Source organism: Leuciscus leuciscus (genome assembly GCF_965113295.1).
Source record: "Leuciscus leuciscus genome assembly, chromosome: 1".
Taxonomy (NCBI): Eukaryota; Metazoa; Chordata; class Actinopteri; order Cypriniformes; family Leuciscidae; genus Leuciscus; species Leuciscus leuciscus.
Window position 1 is genome coordinate 14,814,725 of NC_138725.1, and position 15,791 is coordinate 14,830,515.

A 15,791-nucleotide genomic window follows, 5' to 3' on the forward strand; every position below is an offset into this window, starting at 1 on the left:
TTAGTTCCAAAATTTTCAGCTAGCTTTTAAGAACATTGTTTTTATTTCATCAGAAAAAGACAGGTCAAATGTTATGGTCTGACTGATTTAAAAAATACACAACTAATGTTTCATCTTTAATTTTTGTTCACCTTGAACAGATGGCAGAGATGGAGCTGAAGGGCTTCAGGTTGAGCAAAGAGACCATTGGTCTGTCACAAACACAATATCTACGCGAATATCATGCAACAGACTTAGTAAAAAATGTTGTTGTAGAGGTTGGTTGTCTTATTATTGTTTTAACTTGAAAAATGTTTCAGACTAGTAATTTACAGGAACAGAACATTATTATTATTTGTCATCATAGGACTCAAAGAAAAAACCAGAAAAACCGATGGAGTGTATGGCAGGGGACTTGCATGTGTGCTGTTTTCAGAAAGTGGGCAAAGGGTAGGCCATGTTTGTTTTTATTGTACATTTTTAGGTGAATACACTAATTATACCATGTGTATCTTATTCACAGGCCATTGTATCCCAGTGTTGTGAAGACCTTGTGGGTACAGTGTGACGTGTTTGGGCTGGCTACACACAGATTGTGCTGGAGTGAAAGAAGCTGATGTTAAAAAAAGGTACTTTCAAATGTGGATGTGATTTGACACAACCATACACTTTTGATGAGTAAGTTTAAATAGAAAGCTTTTATTGTCATTAAGAAACGTGGAGTTGGATCATAGTCTAGCCCAGAATTACATTTTTATTTTCACTAAAAAGTTTATGCAAGAAAAAAATAGGAACAAAAGATACTCAACATTAATAATATGGTACTTCTATTCATGTTACATAATCAGTATAAAGCTACATAAACTTTGATTTAGCTAAGCACTTATTAACCACTTTTGTAGTGCCACTGGCTCATTGTCATCTTCTGGATAATCAGCAACTATTCTATAGCCTGTTTTTTGTTCTATGCTATGTCATAACCGGATGTTGATAACATCTACATTATTGTTTCTTTGTTGCACTCGGAAGACTCTGAGACTTGGAATTGAAAACATAATCTCAGATCAATACATAAAAGTGAGTACTATAAAATCACAATTAACATTTCTTGCCATGTGTATGTGTATGTGTGTATATATATATATATATACACACACCATTTTAACATAATCTGTTCCAACAGGCTTTATATGAAGCTTTTCACAATGGAGACATCAAATCCTGTCGGTTTTACCTGTGGAAACATCCAGAGACATCACTGAAATTCAAGCAGCACTTAAACCCTAAACAGTGCCATTTCAGCGAAAGTGATGTGAGGAATAAGCTCATTGTTTTAAGCGTTTCACATTTTACTTGCAGTATATTTTATTGTTATATTACAACAAGTTCTTTATTATCCTAAATGATTTAATATTCTCATATTTAATAGCTCATCAAACTTGCTGATAAAATAAAGAGAGCAGTGGATGCAGATGAGGATCTTGAAAACCTGAACTACTTATGATTCCAGAGGTATGTGGTAATTATTTTAATGATTGAAGTTGATTTGTGTTATTTGTTGTTTGATGAAAAACAACTTTTTTTATTCTTTTTTTTAAGGTGACCATACTTCTTGTACAAAGACTGGAGAAGATTTGCCGCTATGCGGTTGAAGTTGTAATGGCCTCTGGCATAGCTTCACTAATTTGAAGTATGCTAATGCATCTACTGTATCTATTAAAAGAGGGGGGAAAGCCATTACTTTAACTTACATATTTGTTGAGTCTCTTTTCTGTCTCTGCTTACTGAAAAGGTGTATACATTTGATAAGCTACCATTGACTAAACATTGGGGATTAGTCTACAACCACGGTTGTCAAACTGGGGTACGCGTACCCCCAGGGGTACGTGGACCAGTGGCGGTTCTAGGGGGGGGTCCGGGGGGGCCAGTGCCCCCGTGTCACCAAGCTTGGCCCCCCCTCTGGCCCCCCTAAATTTGGAATCGTAAAATCACACCAAACAACTGCGCATTTTATCAGTTGCGGCGCCTTCATCTATAGGCTACACTGCAGCACGACGTATATTCACATCAAATGTTAACGCAGAGGAACGGGACACTGCAGTTCACAAAAGTTCATTATTTGCATGTGCTTTAAAGCCTTGCCGGTTAAACATGTCATTCGCTGCTGATGCGCTGTTCAAATATGCGCTTTAATGCGCTTTACTGAGCGCGTACACTCGACGCGCACATGCACTAAAAGCCTGTTACTGGACTAAGTTATCTTTTGAGTCTTATATTGCGCTAATACTGTCAAATACAGACAATGTTTACATAAACAAAGTTGGTTATGTCTAAAGTGAAAGCAAACAGAGAAAATTAATTAAAATCTGCTTGTCATATGCGTGTATATTAGACGCGTCGCGTGCAGTTCTTAAAGAGACAGTAGCCCTAATAATAAACATGCTGCCGCTTGTCCTTAAAGAGATAGTTCACCCAAAACCAAACAGTTGCTGGTCCCCATTGACTTCCATACATAGTAGGAAAAAAACAGGTACATCAACTGTTTGGTTACTCACATTCTTTCAAATAACGTTTATTTTCAACAGAAGAAAGAAACTTATTCAGGTTTAAAACAACTTAAGAGAGTAAATTATGACTTTTTGGGGGGAGAACTATCCCTTTAATGTTAATAAAACAACAAAACACACAGAGGAAATCATTCACTGCTCTTGACTGAGAACTTTAAGTCTGTTGTGTTTTATTTTCATATTTGTTCATTTAATTACTTTCTTCAATTCTACTGTTAAATACACCTATAGCTGAAAAAATAAAGCACTGTTTATTTCATTTGTATATTAAGTTGTGTATGTGTAATATGTATCTCTGTTCTTAATTTTTAATAACAAAGAAAATAGTGACAAAGATTTTTATTTTTGCCACTTTGGCCTAAATGTCTGCCATTCTTTTTTTATTTTATATTTTGTTACCTATATTTTGTTACCTATAAGGCTTTGCTTTTAAAATAGGGAAATTAGTTTGGCTGTAATGCTCAGTCACATGCAAAATAGTAAAACCAACATGAAAAAAGAATTGTGATAAAATCGTGATTTTCCTGAAAAAAAAAAAAAATTGTGATATGATATTATTGCCATATCGCCCACCCCAGGTGTAAAAAAGTGCCTAGATGTGCTTAGATGCTAAAAATGTGTTATTATTGATCATTATATCACACTACAATTAAACATAATGAAACATTCATTTGAATTGAAATTGTTTTATTAGCTTAGCTAATATAATTTATTAGCTTTTTCTAGAGATTGCAGTCATGCATGACATGGTGAAAAATGACTTGAAATAATACTGAAAATAGGTTAAGATGAATGTTAAAGGTGTGCCCCCTAAAAGCAAAAGTGGCCCCTGCCTGGCCCCCCCAGTTACTGTGGTCTAGAACCGCCACTGACGTGGACTGATTTCAGGGGGTACGCGAAAAAAGATCTAAGGCCGGCGACACACTGGCTGCGTGGCGCGAGCGTCTCAGCTGCGTGGCGTGTCCGTTTTTATTTCAGGTCCCATGTTAACAGGTTAGAGTTTGCACACTGCCTGTGTGACACACGCGTCTCAAGCGCGGCTCGTGCCACGCGGAAAACGCGTGAATGCTAGAAATAGAACCGACGTCTATTTTTCACGCGACACGCAAGCGTGTTGGAAGCGTTTCCAGGCAAAATAGAGTAGGAAAATATGTTTATATGTCATTTTGACACGAATACATATTAATAAATGTCATTTTGATGTTTGAAAGTGTCTAGGGTTTGACATAAATGCAAATATTTTGTAATGTAAAAAAATATTATCGATTTTCAAATACTGCACCTGTCAATACAGAACGAAATATATTCTATAGCCTATTTTGCCGTCAACATATATAACATACATCTTTTCCTACTCTATTTTGCCTGGAAACGCTTCCAACACGCTTGCGTGTCGCGTGAAAAATAGGCGTCGGTTCTATTTATTAAGACCAAGTATAGGTACAGTATTGACTGTTTGTGGAAAATGATCTAAGACTGAAACTGTCCCCAATTCGGCCTAACATCGCTGCATTATTTAAGAACATCAGGCACATCCCTCACATTGATTAAACTGGTGATGTGGATGGATAGGTGGTAGGCCTATTCTGTGTGGTTTACTACAATTTAGTTTACTGTTTACTATTTAGTTTACTATTGTTAATGTGTTCTCTTTTTTATTATTATTTTACAGCAGAGAAGTTAAGAAAATATACAATGTTATCATATGTGAAAAGCAATACTTATCAGTATGTGAAAAGTTAACAATAGCTTTAATGAGATGTTGGATATGTGTTGTAGGCCTATTGTGTGTGAGATTGGGTGCATATCTGTTGAAAATCATTATATTCAGCACATTTGTATCATATGTTGAGTTTTGATGAGATTTGTATCATATGTTTATGATTCTATTCACTATTCTCGACAAAATTGATAAAAATAAATATTAATAAAATAAATAAAAACTTGTTGTTAACAATTGGTGGTGTTGGGGGTACTCCGGGAGATCTATAATGTCTCAGGGGGTACATGCCTGTTAAAAGTTTGGGAACCACTGGTCTACAAGAACTACAAATTAATTTTATATATATATATATATATATATATATATATATATATATATATATATATATATATATATATATATATATATATATATATATATTTGCCTGAATGTTTTCCACATTATAATAGATATCCAGTTTAATATAGGATCTATAGATGTACACTACTCTGCATTGTGAAAACAAACCCAGTGTCAAGGTTCAGCATACTTCTGAATGATTGGTGCCAGTTTTCATAATTCATTTAACAATGGTAAGTGTCACTTTACAATGGTTTGTGGCATTTTATCTCATGCTAGTTTACAATTATTTGAAATACCTGATTGGTAATTGTCAATTTGTGGTGCACAAACAACATACTCCAAGTATGTACCACTTTAATAAGAACATTTTACTTTTTTAGTTGAGGCTAAATACTAGTTGCTATATTATGTTATAGTTACAAATGACAGCTGAACTGTCAGTCCTATATGCAAATAGAAAAAAAATATCATAACTGTATTTACAATATGTAGGTAAATACATTGTCAAAAGTATAAAATAAGAACCATAGTAAATATAAATACATACAACGGACCACGATATTAAAAATATGGCGAAGCACAATGTTTGTAAAAATGAACACCGGGATGTAATGTCTGAAAGCATCGTATTATTAATAAAATGTTCTGCCGTTAAGTGCGTACATCACACCATACATAACAGACAGCGGCATGTGCCATTAGAGGTGTGACGTCAAACAGCGACATGTTCTGCAACAATGTCAGTGGCACATGACGCAGTCGTCTGGCGCATGCGGTTTTCATTGGCATGTGCCAGTAAAACGTACTCGGTTACTATCGTAACCTCGGTTCTCTCTAGAAGAGGGAACGAGTATTGCGTAAGTAGCTTACGCATCGGGAAAGTCTTCTTTCTTCGAGATCTGAAGCCAAAAATTATCCTTAATTTTGTATTTATTGTCAACACAGTGCGGCAGCTAGCAAACCATAGCAGGCTGAACAAGCGTGCTCATTGGTTGCCTGGCGGCAACTGCTTAAGCCTATCAGTGAGCCCTGCGTAACTTCACATCCAATGAGGGCGCTTCGCGCCCTCCACACCCCTCTAACCGTCAAGATGGGTGTGGCCAGTGTGTATATAAGCAAGGCTCACAGGCTGAGAATCTGGTTTTCGTAGTCTGAAGCGCAAAAGCTCGTGGCGCGACACGGCAGGTTACGCAATACTCGTTCCCTCTTCTAGAGAGAACCGAGGTTACGATAGTAACCGAGTACGTTCTCTTACGAGAGGTTCTCTCGTATTGCGTAAGTAGCTTACGCATCGGGAACCCCTTGTCAACGCCGTGCGCGCCGAGCATGCAGCATATGAATCCCAGGGAGACCGGGGAAAAACATAACGCTGGAACAGGTGGCCGGTAGATGAAACGGGCCAACACATGTACAAAAACACTTCATTTTATGAATAGATAGAGCGGCACAGCCGGTCCATTCATATTCATGTAAGTAATGAGGCCGGCGGAGCGGGCCCACATAATACATTAGCACGAATAAGGGAGAATAAACAGAGCAGAGCGCAATCTATTTATGGGGAGAATAAGCCCTCGCGCGGTAGAGTGTAAGAGAAGCGGCCAGCAGAGCGGGCCAACACCGATACACAGCGCGCAGAGGGAAATAAGGGATAGAACGGCACAGCCGATCTGAACACCAAACTCTCCTTCCCCTGGTGCCATACCAGAAATATAACCAGTATGCAAGCGTAGTCTGCGCATAAGTGACTGGACAGAGCGTACAGCTTATTCATATTGATAACAGTTTAGCCTGCAAGGCAGGAACTTCTAGGTTATAAAACCTCACGAATGTCGATGGGGAGGCCCAGCCCGCCGCCATACAAATATCGTGAATAGAAATTCCGCTGGACCAGGCCCACGAAGAGGCCATGCCTCTAGTGGAGTGGGCTCTGATACCCAAAGGACACTGCAGGTGTTTGGAGGCGTAAGCTGCTGCAATCGCGTCCACAATCCACCTGGACAGGCTCTGTTTCGAGGCGGCGAGACCCTTGGTGCGCCCGCCGAAAGAAACGAAGAGCTGCTCGGAACGCCTGAAAGCGGCGGAGCGCGTGATGTAAACTCTCAACGCCCTAACAGGGCATAGGAGGTTATCACTGTCTCCGTTATCGGATGCTGGCAGAGCCGAAAGGGAGATGATTTGAGCCCTAAAGGGGGTTCCAATCGCCTTGGGGATGTAACCGTGTCTCGGTCTGAGGATGACTTTCGAGTCATTCGGTCCGAACTCAAGACATGCAGGGCTAACAGATAGCGCGTGCAAATCCCCCACACGTTTTACTGATGACAGAGCAATCAGAAAAACGGTTTTGAGCGAAAGATACTTAGAATCCACGGATTCAAGCGGTTCAAAGGGAAAAGCCTTCAGGGCCTCCAGGACCAAGGACAGATCCCAAATAGGAACCGAGGGGGGCCGCGGGGGATTCATCCGTCTGGCTCCTCTGAGGAAACGAATGATAAGCTCGTTCCTTCCTATTGCGCGGCCGAGCGTCGTCTGAGCGAACGCTGCGATAGCCGCCACATAAACTTTGAGCGTGGAAGGGGACCTGCCCTTATCCAACAGCTCCTGTAGGAAGGAGAGCACCCGCGGGACACCACATGCTTGTGGATCCAAGCTCTTGGTAGCGCACCATTTAGTGAACACAGACCATTTAGAGACATAGAGCCGCCTCGTAGAGGGGGCTCTAGACTGCGCGATCGTGTTCAATACCCCTTCTGGCAGGTCAACGGGTATCCGTTGATCACCCATGCATGTAGAGACCATCTCTCCGGACGGGGATGCCAGATCGATCCTCCGGCTTGAGAGAGGAGATCCTTTCTCAGCGGGATCGGCCATGGGGGTGAGTGCGACAGCCTCACTAGCTCTGGGTACCAGACTTGGTTCTCCCAACGAGGAGCTATAAAAAGCACTGGGTGGTGCGTTTCCCTGATTCTCGCTAGGACCTGCGGTAGCAGGGAGATGGGAGGGAAAGCGTAAAGCGGGAGGCTGGGCCAGGCTTGGGACAGCGCGTCCTCGCTTTTTGAGCAGAATATCGGGCAGTGCGCGTTGTCTTGTGACGCGAAGAGGTCGACTTCCGCTCTGCCGAACAGGCGCCAGAGGATCTGGACTGTCTGAGGGTGCAGGGACCATTCTCCCGGGGGAATGATGTTCCTGGACAGTCTGTCTGGGCCGACATTCAGGTGGCCCGGCACGTGCGCTGCTCTCAGGGAGCGCAACGAGCGGTGAGCCCACACGAGAAGGCGTTCTGTCAGTTTGCACAGGTTCCTGGACCTGACACCGCCCTGTCGGTTCACATAGGACACCACAGACATGTTGTCCGAACGGACTAGTACATGGTGATCCCGTATGAATGGGAGAAAGCGCTTGAGCGCGTTCTCGACCGCTATCATCTCCAAACAATTTATGTGGAGGCATTTCTCCTGGTCTGACCACAGGCCAAAGACCGGCTTGCCCTCGAAAAGAGCGCCCCAACCTGAGGTGGAAGCGTCTGTCGAGATAACTTTGCGGTGTGAGATGGCTCCCATTGTTACCCCTTGCTGGTACCAGTCGGCCGCTAACCAGGGCTTCAGTGCTGAAACGCAGCTCTGAGTCACTCTGATTCGAATGCCGCCGGAGGTCCAGGCTCTGCGAGGCACTCGGGCATTCAGCCAGCGCTGTAGCGGGCGCATATGTAATAGACCCAGCTGAAGCACTGCGGCAGCTGAAGCCATACAACCCAGCATCCTCTGAAAAACCTTGAGAGGAGCGATGCTGCCCGGCCGGAGGGACGCGGCTAGGCGTCGAATGCGGCGCGCGCGCTGTGGTGACAAGCGGGCCGTCATTGCCACAGTGTCCAGTTCCAAGCCCAGAAACGAGGTTGATTGACTGGGCACTAATGAGCTCTTGGTCCAGTTGACCGTGAGCCCCAGGCTGTTCAAATGGCTGAGAAGCACTGCTCTGTGAGCGATGAGCTCGGCCTCTGACTGTGCTAGAATCAGCCAATCGTCCAAATAATTCAAAATTCGCATACCCTGCCCTCTCAGGGGAGCGAGAGCCGTGTCCATGCACTTCGTGAATGTGCGAGGTGCCAAAGACAGGCCGAATGGTAGGACGGTGTACTGATAAACCTGGCCGTCGAAGGCGAATCTCAAGAATGGCCTGTGACGGGGTATTATCTGGATCTGGAAGTATGCGTCTTTCAGATCGAGGGAGATAGACCAGTCTCTCGGGCGAATTTGCGCGAGGATCTGTCTGGTCGTGAGCATTTTGAACGGTCTTTTCATAAGAGCTTTGTTCAAATATCTCAGATCCAAAATCGGTCTGAGAGCTCCGTCCTTCTTGGGAACGAGAAAATAACGGCTGTAAAAGCCTGACTCGCTCATAGAAGGGGGAACCGGTTCTATAGCCCCTTTGCACAGAAGTGACGCTATTTCTGCACGAAGTAGGTGTGCTACTTCCTCGTTCACTCTCGTCTCGGTACGCGCTCGAAAGCGCGGAGGGCGGCGAGCGAACTGCAGAGTATAGCCGTGTTTTACTGTGCTTAGCACCCATTCTGATGCACCTGGAATCGCTTCCCACGCTTTCGCATGTGTCGCCAGGGGCAGAATGGCCTCCGGGCTCTGATTGCCGCGCGTAGCGGGCTCGAGAGCTCGAAACGGAGGGGCGGGCGCAGCGCGCGCGCTCTCTGTGCTTAGACACGGCGGGTCGCTCACAGCGATAGCCGGCTGTTTTACACATAACGTCCCGGTGGCTATGGACGGGGAACGAATAGTGTGAGACTCGACGCGCAAGGGCGGGGGCGGAGTGTTCGTGATAATGTGTGAGCGCAGGGGAGCGGGCACAGCATTTGTATTTGGAACATGACCGGTCGTGAGGGGCCGTGTGACAGATAGAGCAGTGAGTAGGTGTGGGCACTGCGAAGCGGACACGTGACCTACTTCTATCACTCGAGCAGCCGGTGGCTGCTTTATGAGAGTGGGCTCTGTGATAGACACGGGGTTTATAGTGCTTAGGTGCAGAGGTGAACACAGAAAAGTGGGCACATTTACTGCATCTGAAACATATGCGGCGCGAGCCGTGTAACCAGACATTATGCACTTTTTGAGATTTCTCTGGTTCGCCGTGAAAACGGCGGTTGAGTGCAGGCGAGAGGGTAATTTTACCGGCTCGTTGGCTGCGGGATGAACATCTGCAGTAGCCGTGGCCACGGGGACTGACAGGATATAATGTTTCAACGGCGGTCCGGCCGCAGCGGGACACATCCGTCTTTTCTTCCCTCTGGCTAGGAAGACTTTGCGGGCTCGGGTTTCACCGCGATCCTCTGCCGGGGTCCCCGGGGAGGAGGCGGTCTGTTTCGGCTGTTCGAGCGGCTGTTCGAGCGCGAACGAGGGCGGCCGCCCTGTCGTCGCTGCGAAGACGGAGGTTGAGCTGGACGCTGGTTGGAGCTTCGCGCAGGCTGATCGCGAGGGCGGCGTGCGGCAGAGCTAGAGCGTCGAGGCAGAAAAAGGTTCATTGCCTGAGTGGTTTTCTGAACCTCCGAGAAGCGGTCTACGATCCCGTTAACCGCTGGGCCGAAAAGGCCGGTGGGGGAGAGGGGGGCGTTGAGAAACACCGCGCGCTCTGACTCCCTCATGTCGGCGAGCGTCAGCCAGAGATGCCTCTCTGTGACCGTCAGAGAGGACATGCACCGTCCCAGGGCCTGTGCAGCGGATTTCGTGGCGCGAAGGGAAAGGTCCGTTGCGCTCCTCAAATCCGTTACCAACGCAGAATCCCTGCTCTTCTCGTCCAAGTCGCGGAGGAGATTCGCTTGAAGGATCTGCAGCACGGCCATAGAGTGAAGGGCAGAGGCAGCCTGTCCGGCGGCGGAGAAAGCGCGGCCGACGAGAGCTGATGTGGTTCTGCAGGCCTTAGACGGGAGGGCAGCCTTTGAGCGCCAGCCAGAGGGCGGGCAAAGGTGCGCTGCGACCGCCTCTTCCACGGGGGGAATGGCATTATACCCCTTCTCAACGGCGCCGTCAACCTGTGAGAGCGTCGATGAGGCGTGTGAAGAAACCCTCGCGGAGAAAGGTGCGTTCCACGATTTAGAGAGCTCGCTGTGGAGCTCGGGCAGGAAGGGTGCGGTCCTGGACACTGGCGATCGGCGGCGGCGATGCAGAAAGCAGCCGTCGAGCCTGTTCGGCGCTGGCTCACTAGGGGGAGCCCACTCGAGGCCCAGCTGATCGACAGCCCGGGTGAGGAGGCGTAAGAGCTCCGCGTCCTCGCCCACTCGAGTGCGGCCGGACTCCTGGACTGAAGAGGAGGCGGTGGACCATTCCTCGCTGTCCGAGGCCAGGATGGAACAGCTGTCAGCGGCATGTTCCTCGAACACATCCGCCTCGTCCCCAGAAGCGGCGGCGGCGCGGGCGAGAGCCGGCGGTTGAGCGGCCGAGAGGGGGGGCGGAGAGGGCGAAAGAGAAGCTCGAGGGAGGGGCTCCGGCGAGCTTCTGGGCGCTTCCTCATTCTCCGGTGGTCGCTGCGAGCGGCGCTTCTTCTTGCGCGGCCCGACAGGGACAAGCGGAGTGACAGCATTGTCAAAAACTTCAAGCCGAGCCCGCAGGGTCGACATTGATAGTTCCTCGCACTCAGGGCAGCCGCCCGAAGAGAGTGCGGCAGCAGCGTGATCACGGCCCAGGCAGAGAGCGCAAATGAGATGGCGGTCTCCATTGCTGAGCGGCGCGCGGCATGAACCGCAAGAAAAACGAGGCATTTTTAGAAAAACGCCTCGTGCTCTTTTAGAAATGAGAGAGAGTGTGTGTCGCGGGGCGAACACACACAGCAATGAAAAAGGATATGTCGCCGGATAGCGTAGCAGGCACGGATGGCTGAAGGCGGCGAAGGCGGCCGGCTTCCTCAGGCGCTGTCCTAAGCTTGCTGGTCGCTGGTTTCAACGGCGGCGGCTCTCAAGATCCAGCGATGCGAAGAGCTTCGCTGAAGACAAGAAAATCAGATTCTCAGCCTGTGAGCCTTGCTTATATACACACTGGCCACACCCATCTTGACGGTTAGAGGGGTGTGGAGGGCGCGAAGCGCCCTCATTGGATGTGAAGTTACGCAGGGCTCACTGATAGGCTTAAGCAGTTGCCGCCAGGCAACCAATGAGCACGCTTGTTCAGCCTGCTATGGTTTGCTAGCTGCCGCACTGCGTTGACAATAAATACAAAATTAAGGATAATTTTTGGCTTCAGATCTCGAAGAAAGAAGACTTTCCCGATGCGTAAGCTACTTACGCAATACGAGAGAACCTCTCGTAAGAGAACTTGTGACATGTGTCAGTAAAACTTGTGACATGTGTCAGTGGATAGTGGCATGTGCCAGTAAAACTTGTGACATGTGTCAGTAAAACTTGTGACATGTCCACGAATTGCTTCATGTGCCACTGACATTGTTGCGGTACATGTCGCCGTATATGTTATGACAGTAGCGTAGTGACACATGCCGCTGTCTACTGTAGCTGTCTACATCTTATGTAGGCTAGATGTTACATTATGACATCTACAGAAGGAATGCATGTATACATTTATAAAAATGGGTTTATTTCTTATTACATAATTCCTTGTATTTAAATGTATAAATAAATGTATTTGTAAAATATTAAAGGTGATCTAAGTAACTTTTTTTCCTTAACTGAACAGCTTCGGAGTCATTGGAATGGTTATATTACTTATTTCGGGTTGAATGGTGGTCGTTTCGCACCCCCCTGGTGCCCGTGAGCGGAAAATACGCACTTGCAACTTTGAGCCGGCGGGCCGCCGGCCGCTGCGTCAGGAAGTATCGCGTGATATCAGGTCTCGCGATGTAAACAGTTGCTTTACGGCCAAAAGAAATCTGCTAAAATGCTGTCATTATTGCGCTCCCTCACGCTGTTCGAACCCGAATGAAGAAGACGTTTTAAAGAATGTCCCATCTGCTTTTGTTGATCTACTAGCCTCTGGTGTCTGAGAATCGCCAACGAGTTTTTACAACAGTGTTGTCAAATATCTATTCCGAAGCTGTGGGGGGAGCTCTAGAGAGAAACCTGCGAGCAAAAAGCGAGAATACAGCGAAGAAATCCCGAAACTACTGAGCCCTGCTTTAAAGCCAGATGAGTAGGCCTACAAGTAAACAAAAACATCAGAGTCTGTATGATATAAATATAAATAATAAGTTAATAATTTATTAATATTTTATAAATAGTAAATAATTCATTTATGTTTTATAAATTAATTAGTAAATTTACTTACATAAATTATAGCTCAATAATACTGATATATAATTTATATTATATAAATTAACTAATTATTTATATCGATATCAGACTCTGATTATGATTATATTTTTTTTATATCGTTTTTGCTAGCGTCTTACTCGCAAACAAATACACCACCACCACCAGATGTTCCTCAACTGTCGCAAGTTTTAGGTTATTTTGCGCTAGCCAGTGTGGACTTACTGACACCTACTGGCGTGCATGGAGCATCATGCAAAAATAAAGGTTACAGTAACGGATGCGACTGTTAATGCGCTAGTTACTTCTGAATTATTCCTTGTGTTTCCTAGGATGGGCAGTTTGCGTCATCACATACATTCAGTGGCTTATATTCCACTCTGATAGGCTACTGATGTGTCACAAACTGACTTGTTTGCGAAAAAAAAAATACTGACTTTAAAACGTTTAATTGACATTTCTTTATTTTTAAAAATCACTAAAATATGCTATTTATATAGGCTTTTGTTTCACAATTACGTCAGTATAGCTGCTCAGCTCATCTGTCAGTCACATACTGTAGGTGTCACGACAACACGGTGACATGTTCCGCGACTCGGTGTCAGTCAGGTGACATGTCAGTGTGTCGCGATGTCAGTGACACATGCCACTATCCACCACTTGCACATGCCAATAATGTCAGTGACACATGCCACTATCCACTGGCACATGCCAATGAAGACCGGATGTGCCAATACGCATAGTGACATGTGCCATTGGCTTCTGTGCGTCAGATGCCATGTCACTTAATGTTAAAACTGCTACTGGTCTGCTGTGCGCTCGCTGTCTACTTATCACAGGTATGTTCAGCTTCCTTATAAACAAGTGTTGACCGTGTTTAGCTGCTATCTGTTCTATTTCCAGTAAATATTTAGCATGTTATTTACAGCGGTATGTTTCGGATCGAGCGGCTGTATTCCCGTGCGACCATGAATGGTTTGTTTACGTTGACCATCCCGCGGTATAATTATAGCTTTGTTGTTTAGTAATCTGTTACTCTCTTTTACATATTCTTGTTATGCTCTGCAGATCTGAGGGTCCTCCCTGCCTACTCAATGGGATTTAGCGTCAATATTAAATCGTGACGCGTCTAATTGTGACTACGTTGCTGTTTTGCCTCTACGTCTAGTTTATAGTAACTGTGCGCACGTTGTTGCGGTGTCGTGACGCGCCTCGGTCGGGGCTGGTGCGGCTTGCTGGCTGGTCTGTCTTGGCACAAGATCATCCGAAACAACAAATATGAAATGTAAATATTAAATCTCTAGTATGTCTGAAATAAAAGACAAAACAAAAGATGAGGGAGGGAAGCACAGGCATTCGAAAATACTACAGGTTTTCTAATGATACAAAACTTAAAGGTACAATATGTAAGAATTTTGTAATAAAATATACAGAAATCACTTGCACAGTGTGATATATTTCCTGCAGTTGTGTACTTACAATATCCCAAAAGTTCCCAAAGATTTTTAATTTCAGAGAAATTCCTATTTTAAATAATTGGCCGTCCCGGAAAACCTGTTCACTTGTCGCCTGTCACTGACGTATTATCCGTGTTATCCCTGGTTTCCGCTCAAGTACTGCCATAGTAACCATGACGACAGACGTGGACAACTGTGCATACTGAGTGTAGTGCGTAATCATGCATTCATGATCACAAGTCATCTGCAGATGAAATGTACAGTAAATAATTGTCCTATCTGTTAGTTACTATTTATTTAAAGATTGATCTCAATGCAAATAAAAATAATGGTAACACTTTATAATAACGTTCAGTTGTAAGTCATTAATAAGTGGTTAGTTAATGATTAACTAATCATTTACAGAACATTCATAAATGATTAGCAAGTGATATACTAACATTTTATGTATGTTTTGTAAATTCTGTTATAAGTCATTTACAAGTGATTAGTAAATGATTAACTAATCATTTACAAAACAAGAATATGCATTTCATAAATGTTTAATAAATAATGTTATTTTTTTCGTACAGGTCATTTTTAACAGCTAAGTGTAACACATTTACAAGTAATGAATAGGTTACACTTCAGATTAGGGGATGCAGAAAGTGTTATAAATCATTTACAACACTTTCTGCATCCCCTAATCTAAAGTGTAAACTATTCATCACTTGTAAATGTGTTACATATACATTCGTAAATAACATTCGTAGATCTTATGCCTTTTTGATTCTTGAAGTGGTAATCTACGAATGAAGTGTAACACATTTACAAGTGATGAATAGTTTACACTTTAGATTAGGGGATGCACAAAGTGTTGTAAATGATTTATTCATGCGTTTAGACATCTATAACAGGTGTTGAACACTGTAGTGTGTACTGCAGTGTCAGTGCTGACTGGTGAGGGTGTAGACAGCTGTCTTCTCTGAAACACATGGAGTCTAACCACTGTGCACCTGATGTGAGCAAAACATACAAAAAAATGTAACATCATTTATTAAACATTTATGAAACACAGTCATGTTTTGTAAATTATTAGTTAATCATTAACTAATCAATTGTAAATGACTTATAAATGAATCTACAAAACATACATAAAATAATGAACATCACTTATTAATCATTTATGAATGCATAGTCATGTTTCATAAATGATTAGTTAATCATTTACTAATCACTTGTAAATGACTTGTAATGAAATTTACAAAACATATATAAAATGTTAGTATATCACTTGCTAATCATTTATGAATGTTCTGTAAATGATTAGTTCATCATTAACTAACCACTTATTAATGACTTACAACTGAACATTATTATAAAGTGTTACCAAAATAATTTCACATAGGCTATATAGTAGCCCTACCTGAACATTAAGGCTGTGAAAGGACTTTCTGTTCACATAATCTGCCTCATGTTCTCCTAGAGCT

The 15,791-nt window shown here is 44.2% G+C and overlaps 1 protein-coding gene and 1 long non-coding RNA gene across 3 annotated transcripts in view; one reads left to right on the plus strand and one right to left on the minus strand.

Moving 5' to 3' along the window:
• Positions 1-15,791, minus strand: part of LOC309499174 (uncharacterized protein) — a 151,892-nt gene that overhangs the window by 61,024 nt on the left and 75,077 nt on the right. The gene's annotated exons all lie outside the window — the stretch shown is intronic.
• On the plus strand, positions 156-756 carry LOC309492415. The gene is made up of 3 exons (XR_014203534.1): positions 156-257; positions 347-429; positions 503-756. It is a non-coding gene; the product is annotated as an uncharacterized lncRNA (long non-coding RNA).